The sequence below is a fragment of the Engystomops pustulosus genome, chromosome 9 (genome assembly GCF_040894005.1).
Source record: "Engystomops pustulosus chromosome 9, aEngPut4.maternal, whole genome shotgun sequence".
Lineage (NCBI taxonomy): Eukaryota > Metazoa > Chordata > Amphibia > Anura > Leptodactylidae > Engystomops > Engystomops pustulosus.
The window spans coordinates 15514159-15532203 of record NC_092419.1 but is presented as its reverse complement, the minus strand read 5'-3'; the positions used below and the strand labels follow the sequence as shown (position 1 = coordinate 15532203).

At 50.5% G+C, this 18045-nt stretch overlaps 2 long non-coding RNA genes across 2 annotated transcripts in view; one reads left to right on the top strand and one right to left on the bottom strand.

Moving 5' to 3' along the window:
- The window catches only part of LOC140078083 (uncharacterized), a 932690-nt gene that overhangs the window by 136321 nt on the left and 778324 nt on the right, over window positions 1-18045 (bottom strand). The gene's annotated exons all lie outside the window — the stretch shown is intronic.
- On the top strand, window positions 381-12234 carry LOC140077104 (uncharacterized). Its single transcript, XR_011849698.1, has 2 exons — window positions 381-590; window positions 11523-12234. It is a non-coding gene; the product is annotated as an uncharacterized lncRNA (long non-coding RNA).

The following is an 18045-nucleotide window of genomic DNA, read 5'->3' as shown; positions in this document are numbered from 1 at the left end:
CTAAAACCAATAAGAAAAACAGTTTGGCGTCCATTCTTCTTCACTGGCCGCCAAAATACCGTTGGGCTCTGACGCGTATTGGCTCCGCCCCCTCATTATAATAAGGCACGCAGTGGTAACGGCTATCATTGCAGGATGTTTCCCTTCACAACATGGCGGCGCCGTGACATCATCTGTTGCTGTGCGATGTCAAACCTCGTGATGCATAGATTTCGGGGTGCGTCAATTAACAGGACTTCCGACGCCATTGCTGATAAGGGCAAATACTTTCATTCCCTTTTTTTGACTGTTACATGATAGTCTCCCGTTAACTTAACTTTAAACAAAAAAAAGCGCTCATATAACGGTATCGTCTATACATGTATTACGTATAAAGTTATTTCACTATTTATATATTATGAGAGTTACCTGGTCTGCCAGTAGTAAAGATGGCGGACTGGTGTGACATGAGCAGCTGCTTTGGTCACATGTCACTCCAGATCATGTGACCGAGGTGCTATAAGCGGGGGGCGGGGCTTCGTGTTTCCCGCCTGTATGTGTGCGGAGGAGATGCAGGGCTGCTCTGTGCGGTGTGTGCAGGGATTATCATGGTGAGTACATCTGCTCCAGGGTCTAATGGAGGGTTCTGGGAGCTGTGTGTAGTATGTGTGGGCGGCTGCAGCCTGCAAGTGTGCTAAGGGGGTGATATGCAAAGAAGCCCGGGCTCCAAGGGGAGCCTGGGGGCCGCACGGGGGAGCCTGGGGGCCGCACGGGGGAGCAGCGTGTGACACGGGGGAGCCTGGGGGCCGCACGGGGGAGCAGCGTGTGACACGGGGGAGCCTGGGGGCCGCACGGGGGAGCAGCGTGTGACACGGGGGAGCCTGGGGGCCGCACGGGGGAGCAGCGTGTGACACGGGGGAGCCTGGGGGCCGCACGGGGGAGCAGCGTGTGACGGGGGGGGGTATTGAAGGGTGAGGGTCATGTATGGACTGTGAGGGGTTTAATACAGTGTTTCCCGGAAAGTCTTACATTCTTTTTACCTCCAAAAGTCCCACGATGTCTTACTTTTGGGGTATGGTTATACAGTGTAGGGAGGTTATACAGTGTGAGGGGGGGCATTATACAGTGCAGGGAGGTTATACAGTGTGAGGGGGGGCATTATACAGTGTGAGGGGGGGCATTATACAGTGTGAGGGGGGGCATTATACAGTGTGAGGGGGGGCATTATACAGTGCAGGGAGGTTATACAGTGTGAGGGGGGGCATTATACAGTGCAGGGAGGTTATACAGTGTGAGGGGGGGCATTATACAGTGTGAGGGGGGGCATTATACAGTGCAGGGAGGTTATACAGTGTGAGGGGGGGCATTATACAGTGTGAGGGGGGGCATTATACAGTGCAGGGAGGTTATACAGTGTGAGGGGGGGCATTATACAGTGTGAGGGGGGGCATTATATAGTGTGAGGGGGGGCATTATATAGTGTGAGGGGGGGGCATTATACAGTGTGAGGGGGGGCATTATACAGTGTGAGGGGGGCATTATACAGTGTGAGGGGGGCATTATACAGTGTGAGGGGGGGCATTATACAGTGTGAGGGGGGGCATTATACAGTGTGAGGGGGGCATTATACAGTGCAGGGAGGTTATACAGTGTGAGGGGGGGGCATTATACAGTGTGAGGGGGGGCATTATACAGTGTGAGGGGGGCATTATACAGTGCAGGGAGGTTATACAGTGGGAGGGGGGGCATTATACAGTGCAGGGAGGTTATACAGTGTGAGGGGGGGCATTATACAGTGCAGGGAGGTTATACAGTGTGAGGGGGGGCATTATACAGTGTGAGGGGGGGCATTATACAGTGTGAGGGGGGGCATTATACAGTGCAGGGAGGTTATACAGTGTGAGGGGGGGCATTATACAGTGCGGGGAGGTTATACAGTGTGAGGGGGGGCATTATACAGTGCAGGGAGGTTATACAGTGTGAGGGGGGGCATTATACAGTGTGAGGGGGGCATTATACAGTGTGAGGGGGGGGCATTATACAGTGCAGGGAGGTTATACAGTGTGAGGGGGGGCATTATACAGTGCAGGGAGGTTATACAGTGTGAGGGGGGGCATTATACAGTGCAGGGAGGTTATACAGTGTGAGGGGGGGCATTATACAGTGCAGGGAGGTTATACAGTGTGAGGGGGGGCATTATACAGTGCAGGGAGGTTATACAGTGTGAGGGGGGGCATTATACAGTGTGAGGGGGGGCATTATACAGTGTGAGGGGGGGGCATTATACAGTGTGAGGGGGGGGGCATTATACAGTGTGAGGGGGGGGCATTATACAGTGTGAGGGGGGGGCATTATACAGTGTGAGGGGGGGCATTATACAGTGTGAGGGGGGGCATTATACAGTGTGAGGGGGGGCATTATACAGTGTGAGGGGGGCATTATACAGTGTGAGGGGGGGCATTATACAGTGTGAGGGGGGCATTATACAGTGCAGGGAGGTTATACAGTGTGAGGGGGGGCATTATACAGTGTGAGGGGGGGCATTATACAGTGTGAGGGGGGCATTATACAGTGCAGGGAGGTTATACAGTGTGAGGGGGGCATTATACAGTGTGAGGGGGGGCATTATACAGTGTGAGGGGGGGCATTATACAGTGTGAGGGGGGGCATTATACAGTGCAGGGAGGTTATACAGTGTGAGGGGGGGCATTATACAGTGCGGGGAGGTTATACAGTGTGAGGGGGGGCATTATACAGTGCAAGGAGGTTATACAGTGTGAGGGGGGGCATTATACAGTGTGAGGGGGGCATTATACAGTGTGAGGGGGGGCATTATACAGTGCAGGGAGGTTATACAGTGTGAGGGGGGGCATTATACAGTGCAGGGAGGTTATACAGTGTGAGGGGGGGCATTATACAGTGCAGGGAGGTTATACAGTGTGAGGGGGGGCATTATACAGTGCAGGGAGGTTATACAGTGTGAGGGGGGGCATTATACAGTGTGAGGGGGGGCATTATACAGTGTGAGGGGGGGCATTATACAGTGTGAGGGGGGGCATTATACAGTGTGAGGGGGGGCATTATACAGTGTGAGGGGGGGCATTATACAGTGTGAGGGGTGAATTCCTTAACTATAAAAAATTGGCGTCGTTTGTGCAACGAACACAAAGGATATGTTATATTAATAATGTAGAAAAGACACCATTCATAAAATTCTTGGAATGCAAAAATAAATGGAAAGGGGGCATTTCGATTGCATATGCGGAATTAAATTCTCAGTCTCGCAAATACAAAATTAACATATATGCAAAAATGGGAAGTAGAACTGGGGAGGACGTTCCCACTGAATGATTGGCTTTCATCATTTAAGAAAGCGCAAAATTGTTTGGTGTGCCTAAATCATAGTGAATGTTACTTTAAGAACCTTTTGAGATGGCACTTAGCACCCAATAGACTAGCAAACATATACAGTAACGCTTCAAGGGAATGCTGGAGAGGTTGTGGGGAACAAGCAAACCTCCTCCACCTTTGGTGGTACTGTCCATCTGTTTTGAACTTCTGGGTACAAGTGATTGGCCTGTTCCAGAGACAATGTAAGACCAGAGGTCGCACTAACATTTTTCCAGAAGGGTAAAAATACTCCTCTCACCATTTTTGAGGAGTATTTTTACCCGAGGAGGAGTATGAAAATTTCGGTAATACACCGCACACACTACACTCCACTACACTCGCACACTGCGCACACTCCACTACACTACACACAGCACACACTCCACTACACACACTCCACTACACTACACACAGCACACACTCCACTACACTACACACAGCACACACTCCACTACACTACACTACACACAGCACACACTCCACTCCACTACACACAGCACACACTCCACTACACTACACACAGCACACACTCCACTCCACTACACACAGCACACACTCCACTCCACCACACTACACACAGCACACACTCCACTACACTACACACAGCACACACTCCACTACACTACACACAGCACACACTCCACTACACTACACACAGCACACACTCCACTACACTACACACAGCACACACTCCACTACACTACACACAGCACACACTCCACTACACTACACACAGCACACACTCCACTACACTACACTACACACAGCACACACTCCACTCCACTACACACAGCACACACTCCACTACACTACACACAGCACACACTCCACTCCACTACACACAGCACACACTCCACTCCACTACACACAGCACACACTCCACTCCACTACACACAGCACACACTCCACTCCACTACACACAGCACACACTCCACTCCACTACACACAGCACACACTCCACTCCACTACACACAGCACACACTCCACTCCACTACACACAGCACACACTCCACTCCACTACACACAGCACACACTCCACTCCACTACACACAGCACACACTCCACTCCACTACACACAGCACACACTCCACTCCACTACACACAGCACACACTCCACTCCACTACACACAGCACACACTCCACTCCACTACACACAGCACACACTCCACTCCACTACACACAGCACACACTCCACTCCACTACACACAGCACACACTCCACTCCACTACACACAGCACACACTCCACTCCACTACACACAGCACACACTCCACTCCACTACACACAGCACACACTCCACTCCACTACACACAGCACACACTCCACTCCACTACACACAGCACACACTCCACTCCACTACACACAGCACACACTCCACTCCACTACACACAGCACACACTCCACTCCACTACACACAGCACACACTCCACTCCACTACACACAGCACACACTCCACTCCACTACACACAGCACACACTCCACTCCACTACACACAGCACACACTCCACTCCACTACACACAGCACACACTCCACTCCACTACACACAGCACACACTCCACTCCACTACACACAGCACACACTCCACTCCACTACACACAGCACACACTCCACTCCACTACACACAGCACACACTCCACTACACTCCACTCCACTACACACAGCACACACTCCACTACACTACACACAGCACACACTCCACTACACTACACACAGCACACACTCCACTCCACTATACTACACTACACACACTCCACTCCACTATACTACACTACACACACTCCACTCCACACACTCCACTACACACAGCACACACTCCACTCCACTACACACAGCACACACTCCACTCCACTACACACAGCACACACTCCACTCCACTACACACAGCACACACTCCACTCCACTACACACAGCACACACTCCACTCCACTACACACAGCACACACTCCACTCCACTACACACAGCACACACTCCACTCCACTACACACAGCACACACTCCACTCCACTACACACAGCACACACTCCACTCCACTACACACAGCACACACTCCACTCCACTACACACAGCACACACTCCACTCCACTACACACAGCACACACTCCACTCCACTACACACAGCACACACTCCACTCCACCACACACAGCACACACTCCACCACACACAGCACACACTCCACCACACACAGCACACACTCCACCACACACAGCACACACTCCACTCCACTATACTACACTACACTACACACAGCACACTGCACACACTCACCCGGCCTTGCTCTGAAGTCCCGACATAAACGCAGCCCCGCTGTCTACAGGTATAGCGGGGCCTGCGCTCTCGCTCCGGAGCGCTGCTAACACAGATCACTGTGTCACGTGTCGCGCTGAGCGGCCCGGCGCGCGCTGTGATCGCGGGACATTTACCTCTTTTGCAGCTCGCGCCGAGCCACTCAGCCTGCGCGCTGCACGGAATAATTGCCAAGCGTAACTTTACGCATGGCAATTATTTTGGGGGGTAATGGCGCCTCATCACGCGTCTATGACGCGTGGTGAGGCGTTAATGCGACCTCTGTGTAAGACTAAACTTCCTGCCCTCCCTGAGATTTTTCTTCTCAATATAATACAGAAAAATGTATCCCTGGCTAACGATGTCCAAGGTATTTTCTTTAGAATATGTTCTATAGCCAGGCTAGAGATTCAAAACAATTGGAATACAAATCGTTCACCAAAATTGGAGAATGTAATCTTGGGGATGAAAAAACTAAAAAACTATGAACTATTTATGTATGACGGGGGAGTCATAAGTAAAAAATATTTTTTTGCGGGATGGGATATTTGGACATAAACACAGAGAGTCATAGTGGTATTGCTGAAGAAAAGAATAGGATGTAAGAACAATGCTAGAGGGGAAAAGGAGAGAAAATAAAAGGAGGGAAAAAGGGGGGGAAGAAAGAAAAGGAAGGGAAAAGAGTGGGACAAATGAGAAGATATTTAGGGTTCACCACAAAGGTAGACTATAGTACTTGAATATAGATAGTGAGGCAATTGTAATTTTTTTTTTTTTTTTTTTGTTTTTTGTTTTTCTCCTGATTGTTGTCTCATACAATGGATTGTAAAAATCGTTTTTTTCTTTTTTCCTTTTTATTGTACTCATAAACAAAAGAATTATATAAAAATAATAAAATAATAAAAAAAAAAAAAAGCGTTCCCCACTTGTGACTGCCGGGGATTCTTATCTCTTAGCTTAAGAATCTACAGGAGCAATTTAACTAAATACACTGCTGTATTTTACGTTCTCCGGTAATTACTCCTGTACTTTCTTGATTGTCAGAATGGAGGCGTTTATACAGTGTGAGGGGGGGGGGGGGCATTATACAGTGTGAGGGGGGGGGCATTATACAGTGTGAGGGGGGGGGGCATTATACAGTGTGAGGGGGGGGGGCATTATACAGTGTGAGGGGGGGGGGCATTATACAGTGTGAGGGGGGGGGCATTATACAGTGTGAGGGGGGGGGCATTATACAGTGTGAGGGGGGGCATTATACAGTGTGAGGGGGGGCATTATACAGTGTGAGGGGGGGCATTATACAGTGTGAGGGGGGGCATTATACAGTGTGAGGGGGGGCATTATACAGTGTGAGGGGGGGCATTATACAGTGTGAGGGGGGGGCATTATACAGTGTGAGGGGGGGGCATTATACAGTGTGAGGGGGGGCATTATACAGTGTGACGGGGGGGCATTATACAGTGTGACGGGGGGGCATTATACAGTGTGACGGGGGGGCATTATACAGTGTGACGGGGGGGCATTATACAGTGTGACGGGGGGGCATTATACAGTGTGACGGGGGGGCATTATACAGTGTGACGGGGGGGCATTATACAGTGCAGGGAGGTTATACAGTGTGAGGGGGGGCATCATACAGTGCAGGGAGGTTATACAGTGTGAGGGGGGGCATTATACAGTGTGAGGGGGGGCATTATACAGTGTAGGGAGGTTATACAGTGTGAGGGGGGGCATTATACAGTGTGAGGGGGGGCATTATACAGTGTGGTGGGGGGGGCATTATACAGTGTGAGGGGGGGCATTATACAGTGTGAGGGGGGGCATTATACAGTGTGAGGGGGGGGCATTATACAGTGTGAGGGGGGGGGCATTATACAGTGTGAGGGGGGGGCATTATACAGTGTGAGGGGGGGGCATTATACAGTGTGAGGGGGGGGGCATTATACAGTGTGAGGGGGGGGGCATTATACAGTGTGAGGGGGGGGGGCATTATACAGTGTGAGGGGGGGGGCATTATACAGTGTGAGGGGGGGGCATTATACAGTGTGAGGGGGGGGCATTATACAGTGTGAGGGGGGGCATTATACAGTGTGAGGGGGGGCATTATACAGTGTAGGGAGGTTATACAGTGTGAGGGGGGGGGCATTATACACTGCAGGGAGGTTATACAGTGTGAGGGGGGGGCATTATACACTGCAGGGAGGTTATACAGTGTGAGGGGGGGCATTATACAGTGCAGGGAGGTTATACAGTGTGAGGGGGGCATTATACACTGCAGGGAGGTTATACAGTGTGAGGGGGGCATTATACACTGCAGGGAGGTTATACAGTGTGAGGGGGGCATTATACAGTGCAGGGAGGTTATACAGTGTGAGGGGGGCATTATACAGTGCAGGGAGGTTATACAGTGTGAGGGGGGCATTATACAGTGTGAGGGGGGGCATTATACAGTGTGAGGGGGGGCATTGTACAGTGTAGGGAGGTTATACAGTGTGAGGGGGGGCATTATACAGTGCAGGGAGGTTATACAGTGTAAGGGGGGGCATTATACAGTGCAGGGAGGTTATACAGTGTAAGGGGGGGCATTATACACTGCAGGGAGGTTATACAGTGTAAGGGGGGGCATTATACACTGCAGGGAGGTTATACAGTGTAAGGGGGGCATTATACAGTGCAGGGAGGTTATACAGTGTGAGGGGGGGCATTATACACTGCAGGGAGGTTATACAGTGTGAGGGGGGGCGTTATACAGTGTGAGGGGGGGCATTATACAGTGTAAGGAGGTTATACAGTGTGAGGGGGGCATTATACAGTGCAGGGAGGTTATACAGTGTGAGGGGGGGGCATTATACACTGCAGGGAGGTTATACAGTGTGAGGGGGGGCATTATACAGTGTGAGGGGGGGCATTATACAGTGTGAGGGGGGGCATTATACAGTGTGAGGGGGGGCATTATACAGTGTGAGGGGGGGCATTATACAGTGCAGGGAGGTTATACAGTGTGAGGGGGGGCATTATACACTGCAGGGAGGTTATACAGTGTGAGGGGGGCATTATACTGTGCAGGGAGGTTATACAGTGTGAGGGGGGCATTATACAGTGCGGGGAGGTTATACAGTGTGAGGGGGGGGCATTATACAGTGTAGGGAGGTTATACAGTGTGAGGGGGGGCATTATACACTGCAGGGAGGTTATACAGTGTGAGGGGGGGCATTATACACTGCAGGGAGGTTATACAGTGTGAGGGGGGGCATTATACAGTGTGAGGGGGGCCTTATACAGTGCATGGAGGTTATACAGTGTGAGTGGGGCATTATACAGTGCAGGGAGGTTATACAGTGTGAGTGGGGCATTATACAGTGTGAGGGGGGCATTATACAGTGCATGGAGGTTATACAGTGTGAGTGGGGCATTATACAGTGCAGGGAGGTTATACAGTGTGAGTGGGGCATTATACAGTGTGAGGGGGGCATTATACAGTGTAGGGAGGTTATACAGTGTGAGGGGGGGCATTATACAGTGCAGGGAGGTTATACAGTGTGAGTGGGGCATTATACAGTGTGAGGGGGGCATTATACAGTGTAGGGAGGTTATACAGTGTGAGGGGGGGCATTATACAGTGCAGGGAGGTTATACAGTGTGAGTGGGGCATTATACAGTGTGAGGGGGGCATTATACAGTGTAGGGAGGTTATACAGTGTGAGGGGGGGCATTATACACTGCAGGGAGGTTATTCAGTGTGAGGGGGGGCATTATACACTGCAGGGAGGTTATACAGTGTGAGGAGGGGGCATTATACAGTGTGAGGAGGGGGCATTATACAGTGTGAGGGGGGCATTATACAGTGTGAGGGGGGCATTATACAGTGTGAGGGGGGCATTATACAGTGTGAGGGGGGCATTATACAGTGTGGGGGGGCATTATACAGTGCAGGAAGGTTATACAGTGTGAGGGGGTCATTATACAGTGCAGGGAGGTTATACAGTGTGAGGGGGGCATTATACAGTGTGAGGGGGTCATTATACAGTGTGAGGGCGGGCATTATACAGTGTAAGGCTATATTCACACTGCCGTTGCCCGCCCGTACCGTACCGTAGCGGGCAACGGCAGTGTATGGGGAGAGGAGGAGGAGGTGAGCGCAGCTCACCCCCGCCCCTCTCCATAGCAACCTATGGCGCACGGCCCCTTATTACGGGAAAAGATAGGACAGGTCCTATCTTTTTCCCGGATACGGAACGGTATGGTGCCGCACGTGTGCGGCACCGTACCGCTCCCGTAGGGTGCCGTGCGCCCATAGAAGTGTATGGGGGACGTATATCGGCCGTATATACGTCCCCCATACGTTCGTGTGAATATAGCCTAAGGGGGGGCATTATACAGTGCGAGGGGGAAAGCTGTTTTAATACAAACCATAGTACTGTGCAAGCAAACACACTGACACTACATTCATACATTATACATGTGACTAAACATGCACACAATGTTCACATATAGATCAGGCATCACACCTACATACACACTGCGCAAAAACACAAACATACATACTTTTTCAGTGTTTTTGATGGGCACTGACTGCAAGGCTGAGTACCGTAGTAGCTGGTCCAGGCCGACATGTGCTCCCCTCCCCCTCCAGGTCCCACTGATGTACCAGAGTTTAGCAGCTACGCAGGAGGGGGAGGAGCTGCCCCAGTAACACAGAGGAGGGGGAGGAGCTGCCCCAGTAACACAGAGGAGGGGGAGGAGCTGCCCCAGTAACACAGAGGAGGGGGAGGAGCTGCCCCAGTAACACAGAGGAGGGGGAGGAGCTGCCCCAGTAACACAGAGGAGGGGGAGGAGCTGCCCCAGTAACACAGAGGAGGGGGAGGAGCTGCCCCGGTAACACAGAGGAGGGGGAGGAGCTGCCCCGGTAACACAGAGGAGGGGGAGGAGCTGCCCCGGTAACACAGAGGAGGGGGAGGAGCTGCCCCGGTAACACAGAGGAGGGGGAGGAGCTGCCCCGGTAACACAGAGGAGGGGGAGGAGCTGCCCCGGTAACACAGAGGAGGGGGAGGAGCTGCCCCGGTAACACAGAGGAGGGGGAGGAGCTGCCCCGGTAACACAGAGGAGGGGGAGGAGCTGCCCCGGTAACACAGAGGAGGGGGAGGAGCTGCCCCGGTAACACAGAGGAGGGGGAGGAGCTGCCCCGGTAACACAGAGGAGGGGGAGGGGCTGCCCCGGTAACACAGAGGAGGGGGAGGGGCTGCCCCGGTAACACAGAGGAGGGGGAGGGGCTGCCCCGGTAACACAGAGGAGGGGGAGGGGCTGCCCCGGTAACACAGAGGAGGGGGAGGGGCTGCCCCGGTAACACAGAGGAGGGGGAGGGGCTGCCCCGGTAACACAGAGGAGGGGGAGGGGCTGCCCCGGTAACACAGAGGAGGGGGAGGGGCTGCCCCGGTAACACAGAGGAGGGGGAGGGGCTGCCCCGGTAACACAGAGGAGGGGGAGGGGCTGCCCCGGTAACACAGAGGAGGGGGAGGGGCTGCCCCGGTAACACAGAGGAGGGGGAGGGGCGGCCCCGGTAACACAGAGGAGGGGGAGGGGCGGCCCCGGTAACACAGAGGAGGGGGAGGGGCGGCCCCGGTAACACAGAGGAGGGGGAGGGGCGGCCCCGGTAACACAGAGGAGGGGGAGGGGCGGCCCCGGTAACACAGAGGAGGGGGAGGGGCGGCCCCGGTAACACAGAGGAGGGGGAGGGGCGGCCCCGGTAACACAGAGGAGGGGGAGGGGCGGCCCCGGTAACACAGAGGAGGGGGAGGGGCGGCCCCGGTAACACAGAGGAGGGGGAGGGGCGGCCCCAGTAACACAGGTAATATTGTATGTTTTCTTTTAGATTCTATTCTGTATTGGATCCTGAATGGAGCCCGTGTCATCGGAGAAGATCACAGCAACATGGACTGGGTTTTGAGACCAAAACCTGTTTGAAAGGATAGAGGGTAGTAATCTGATTGGTGGGAATCAAATGCTGGGACCCCCACTAATAACTGGTTTGCCATTCTCAAATACGAATGGAGCAGCAGGTCAAGTATGTGTCCTGCTGCTGCTTCATTCATTGCCTTTGTGTGCCAGGTCGCCTGGTTATCTCTGGCACTGTCATTGAGGTTCAGGAGAGTGCTGGAAATACCCAAGTGCTGTGCTCGCCAGTTTCCAGAACTCCAATGGCAGAACACAGGGTTCACCTAGTGCTCCATCAATTAGATCTACATTCTTGTGATCAGTGGAGGTCCCAGAAGTCCCACCTGTCCGATTGCTATTCCCTATCCTGTGGAAAAGATCCTATACTTACCCCTCCCCTGCATTCTACTTGTGCGTGCACCTTCTGGTCTTTGTTTGCAAACAGAGGCTGCAGCAGGGATGTCATGTCCGCTGTAGCCTTCTATTCCTCTGCCAAACACCAGGAGTAGAGCGTGCCAGTCACGTGTCATCATCATGATGTCACTGCTGCAGGCAGGAGGATGCTCTGCTACTATTGGGTAGATATTCCTATGTTGTGGACAAAATGTACAGGCAATGTTTTATAAAATAATAAAAACTTCTTAAAATCACTTTTCTCCTGATTAATTTCATGTGTTATGATATAGAAAATAAAGAAAAACCACAGAACCAAAGTTGTAGGACTGTTCAGTTTTGTTTTTGCAAAGATGATCCTTAAAGGGGTTGTCTGACTATAAAAAAAAAAAAAAAATCCCTTTATTTTTCCTCCATCACTCCCCTGTTCCAATGCTGTATCAGGCGCTGAGACCGGAAGCGTGCCAGGCTGCAGGGAGTGGAGCGGCCGTGCCCCTGTAAATATATAGGTACAGCCAACCTGTAAAGTTTCTTAAATAGTCTGACAACCCCTTTAATATGGTTACTTTCAAATAGTTTTATGACTTGTAGAAGATTACTTTCTGTCTGTATAATGCAGCGGTTCCCAACCTTTTTATAACATGGGGCCAGCTGCACCCAACGGCCGCAACGGCCGCCTCGGGGGCTCTGGAGCAGCACTGGGAAGCTGCGGAGACACTGGGACCAGACAGGAGGGGCGAAGTAGCCGAACTTGAGGGGGTTCAAACCTGTACTGGATTTTTCTCAGGAACTTGGTATGGGTAACCATGTCTGGGTCACCACTATCACATATAGGAGTCCAGCACCTCTCCAGTGATCAAAGAAAGAACACATGCCAACTTAGTGCGTTCGGGGGTGGATTGGGAGGACGTAACTTTGATGTACAACGAGCATTGGACAACAAAACTCCTGCAAAAATTGGAGTTGCCATCAAATTTGTTAGGCATCAAAAAATCTGGTCCAGAGTCTGCTGCCAAAAAACATGGCTGGGGGACAGAAACAAAAGGAGGAGTCGCAGGAGCCTGCTGCTGGGAGGCAATAATCCGCAGGGTGGCAGGGAGTTTGTCCAAGAGTTCTTTTTGCGCAGAAATCTCTTGGGATTGCTGGGTAATAGTGCTGGGAAGGTCACCCTGGAGCTGGTACGGATCCTTGACACTGTCCATGACTTTTGCAGAGATCATGTCCATGGCGGAGTCCATGGCCGGATCTTACTGTCACAGTCTATGGGAATAGTCAGTGGACCACCGCGGGGGATAACAATACTAGCCGCAACCCGGGAGCGGAGTGTAAGTGATCTCCTGGTCTTCGCCAGAGCCCGCCACAAAGCAGGATGGTCTTGCTGTGACGGGGAGTCACCAGGTTGCTCTGCGGGTGCGACTAGGCCCGCGGTGGCAGCCAAGGTAGGGACACAGGGACCACGGGAAGGCAGGACCACGGATGGCTACTGGATTACTGGACCACCACAGGACACCAGAACTGCCATGGAACACAGGAATCACAGAATACACAGAGGCGTCTGGAAACGCTCAGGAACACAGAGGGCTTTCTCTTCAGTAACAGGACATGAAGAACTGGCAGGGAATGCTGGGAGTCGCCGGGCTATATAGCAGAGCCTTGATGCCAGCACCAATAAGGAGGACGCTGGCCCTTTAAATTCCTGAAGAGCTGGGCGCGCGCGGCCTCGGAGGAAGCCGGCGTGAGAACCGGACGTGATCAACATGCATTCCGGAGCCAGGTGAGGTCAGTATGGACCTGGGGGAATGGGGACCGCGGGACACAGAATAGTGTCACCCGTGACAACATGGAAAGCAACCTTTTCTCGTGTAACCAAAAAGTCCCCGTTGTGCGCAACCTTTTCTCGTGTAACCAAAAAGTCCCCGTTGTGTAGTATGTTGTCTTGAACCTACATCGGCTTTTACTATCCGATCCCTTAAGTTTATTTCGTCTATAGGAGAATAGTGGGTATCCCCCATCACGAAATTTTTGTGCCATCATGTCAAAACTCTTTTCTACTTCTGTCATCTGACTTGTGATTCTAGTGACTTGCAAAAATTGTCTATAAGACAAATTTTTTTATCATGGATCTCGGATGACCGCTGTCATAACGAAGTAAATTCTGTGGGTTTGACATGGATTTTAGTGGAAAAACAACCGTCGTTCAAACCTACATTTACATCCAAAAATTGAAGTTCTGTTTTGGACTTAACCATAGTGAATTGCAAGTTAGGATCAAAGGAATTTAAATAGTGCAGTGGTGGCGAACCTATGGCACCGGTGCCAGAGGTGGCACTCGGAGCCATTTCTGTGGGCACTCACCCCAGGACAGAGTTCACCAAATAGGGCCAAATCTTCCTGCAGTCCCAGGCAACTAAAGAGATGCCGCTCTCAGCGCTGTTTTAAAGCGACACTTCATTGGCTGTTTGGAACTGTGGGAAAAGTGAGAAGGTGTGGACTGGGCTGCATTACCTTTGGTGGTCATCCTGCTGGATCCACCATTCTTCCTCTCAAGACCTGGAGAGAGTCTACAATGAGAGTCTGAATTGGCACTCCTTCTTTCAGCTGTATTGGTGGCCTCAGGGGCCGATACGATTGAAAGATGTGGAAGAACAGGTAGCAATAAGTTACTGCTTAAAATGCCGAGTTGGCACTTCACTGTAAATAAGTGGATTTTGTTTGTAGTTTGGGCACTCGGTCTCCAAAAGGTTTGCAATCACTGAAATAGTGTAAAAAAAAGTTTAGATCACCCTCCGCCCCTGTCCAAATGAGGAAGACGTCGTCGATGTATCTCCACCATCTCAATACATTAGAGAAATGATGGGACCCGTAGATGACGTCTTCCTCAAATATTTCTAATCTACTTTTCTAGACAAAATAAACTTTAGATTTAGATATCGCTAATGCTATTGTCTTATTTTTGACATATGTAGACATCCAGGAGCCTGTAACCCCATGCCTATTGTATGAGATAATTACATTAGACTCTGCACATTTCCAGATTTAGTTTCATTGCAGCTTATATATTCAGATACATACACACGTAGATGCCATAGGTTCGCCACAACTGCTCTAGTCAATAGGTTTTCCCATTTGTTTCGGTGTAATGTCCAGAGAGATGCATAGTCTGGTTCAAATAACAGTATGCGTGTGTATATATAACAATCTGTTTCGGTTTAATTCATGTACCGCTGCTTATATGCTGGTCATCGTATACTCAAGTATATACAGTAATGTGAAAGTGTTATGCTATGTCATTTTTTTCAAATTAAAAATTCCTTTTTAATATATACTCTTATATTCCTATTTTTTTATTTATCGCCTAATCTCTAAATTTATTTGTTTCAGAAAAGATTATAACCCTTTATTTATTTTTAGTTAGTTAGTATATAGTTACTAACACCTATAACAAAATGGTAAGTTTATTATCCGTTACAAATTGATTTCTTTTTTTCTTTAACAGGTATGCAGCGTTAAATTAACACTTATTGATCTTCATTTAGGATTCCAAAGATTCTTCAAGTCCATCTACAACCCTTCAACTATATATATGGTTAATTTTTCCATTTTTATATTACACTTTTTCCCAAGAATATTACATAAAGTATGTGAAAAAGGAGAACGGCTAATTTTACAGAATGACACAAACACATGATTGTAAAAATAGTTTTTTCTCTCAATAAAATCTTAGACACACCCTCGTTTGTCTATATAAATATTTTTTTACAGGTCATCGCCGGAGTCCACCAAATCCGAAGTAGTCCACAGCAGGCATGGTCCTGGAAGACAAAAAAAACAACACACACACAAAAACAAAAGGATAGGGGGCCATGCCCGTTGCCTAGGGGATGTGGGGGCCATGCCCGTTGCCTAGGGGATGTGGGGGCCATGCCCGTTGCCTAGGGTGCTGGTAGCCTAGGAGCTGGGGGACATGCTCATGGCCTAAAGGGCTGTGGAACATATGTCTAATCCCATAAAATACATTGGCGGCAGTGTTTTTGTTGGTGCTATTTGAGGGAGCATAGCACAAGTAAATGCTCAAATAATGTACTGACTATCTATGCAGAGTACAACTCTGCGTAAATAGTCATTGGAAAGCTTCACCCTCCCAGTTGGTTGGCCTTGGAGCAGACCCTTCTGCACATGCACAGAACAACAGATTGTCAGACTCTGAGCTTGTGCTGAAGACAGGAGGGTAGGAGGATCGATAGAGACTACTGGTACGTGGAGTAGCCTTGGCACCCCCTACATGCCACGGCTTCTCTACGCCCCAGTATGGAATTGTTAAATATAATTTTAAAAAAATTTGGGGACAATAGTTTGTAATAAAACAAGGATTGGGCAACACTCAATTTTAGTAGCCTGCCACCTGTTTAATATATATTTGTAAATGAACTAACATCTTGTAATTCACAAATACATACACATTGCAAAATGCAAGACAAAAACTAGCTGACCCCGTAAAGTTGTGCAACATCCCCCACTGGGGCCCAGCCTTTTCTCGGGGCCTGGAGTCAGATGGGGCCCGCAGTACCTGAGTGGCTGGCGGTTGCGGCCTAGGCACGCTAGTGTCACGGTGCTTGGTATGGGGGAACCGGAGGGCTGTCCTACAGCCTGGCAGGTCTCCAGCAGGGTGGTGTTGGCAAGAAATGATGAGGGAGAGGCTGCTATAGCGGATCTCCCTGGGGCAACCCTTTGGTGTCTAGAGTATGAGTCTCTGTGTAGTGGACAGGGTGCCTGTGATGATGGCAGCCGTAGTAGCAGGGACCAGACGGAGGCAGAGGTTGAACAAAAACAACTGACACTTCTTTATTGGAACCGCAACAACGTGCCCTTAACAGAATGGTGGATTGCTGAGTTGCAGTTGGAGGGAGCCACAGGAGGTAAATCGCCAGCCTGGATGCAGAGGGCAGGCTGGGAGGTAGCTGTGTCCTAATAGGAAGCTTCAGCTTGTCCTGGAGTGCTTCAGGTATCACCCTTGAAGGTAGGATGATACCCCTTTCCTCACTAACTCTTATCTATTAGCTCCACTCTTCAGGCAGGGGCTAGGCTCTTCCTGCTCTGGTATGGTATGCTGGCTGAATAGAGTCTGGACTGGGGTAACCCAGTCTGCTTCTTCTCATCTGAGCTAGGCTAAAACTAGTCTCTAGCTGTTCTGAGCTGAGCTCAGACTAAGCTGTTTTCTAGAACATTCCTGGCCAGGGGTTTTTGTAACCCCCTAGGTCAGGTGGTGGCTGCTCCTCCAATTACATCTCAGCTTACATTAGACAGAATGCAATACAAGTGATTGGACGACAGATCTTGAATCATACAAAACACTTAACTCCTGCCCTGCCAGGCAGGAGCTACCACTGCACTGTCCCCTGTGTGATGTGATGACATACTGTGGGACGTATTCGCAAGCACTCCTTCGCCATTGCATCGGCGAGGGTGTTGCAGTTGCAACCGGTAAAACTTTTGGTATACAATAATATAGAACTCCACAGGGGACATTTAACACGATATAACTTGCGGGATAGATCAAGAGGCGGAAGCCTCCAGGATGCTGCACCGCCTTTATTCTATGCCAGGCAGGGCGTAGAAATAAATGCAGCCGGCATCATTTAAGCCGTGCCCCCCCCCCCCCCTTCATGTCCCTTCACGCCCCACTGGCGTGAAGGTGGCGGAAAGGGCTAAATAGTCACAAGTACTATCAATAGGCAAGCATTTGTGATTTTTTCAGGACCTCTGCGCCATTGACGTGGTGCACAGGTCCTGATAGATTTGCCCCTATGTGTATGTATCTGAATATATAAGCTGCTGCGAAACTAAATCTGGAAACGTGCAGAGTCTAATGTAATTATCTAATACAATAGGCAATGGGGTTACAGGACGGTTACTAGGCTCCTGGATGTCTGGAGTCTGAGCTGTCTGGCCTTTGCTCAGATGCTTGGGCTGTACTTGGGTGAGGACACTGTGCAAGGTATGTGGGGTTCACACTGTAACTGAGTGATCAAGGGTCTAGGATCAACTCACTGGCCTTGCTGAGCAGATTG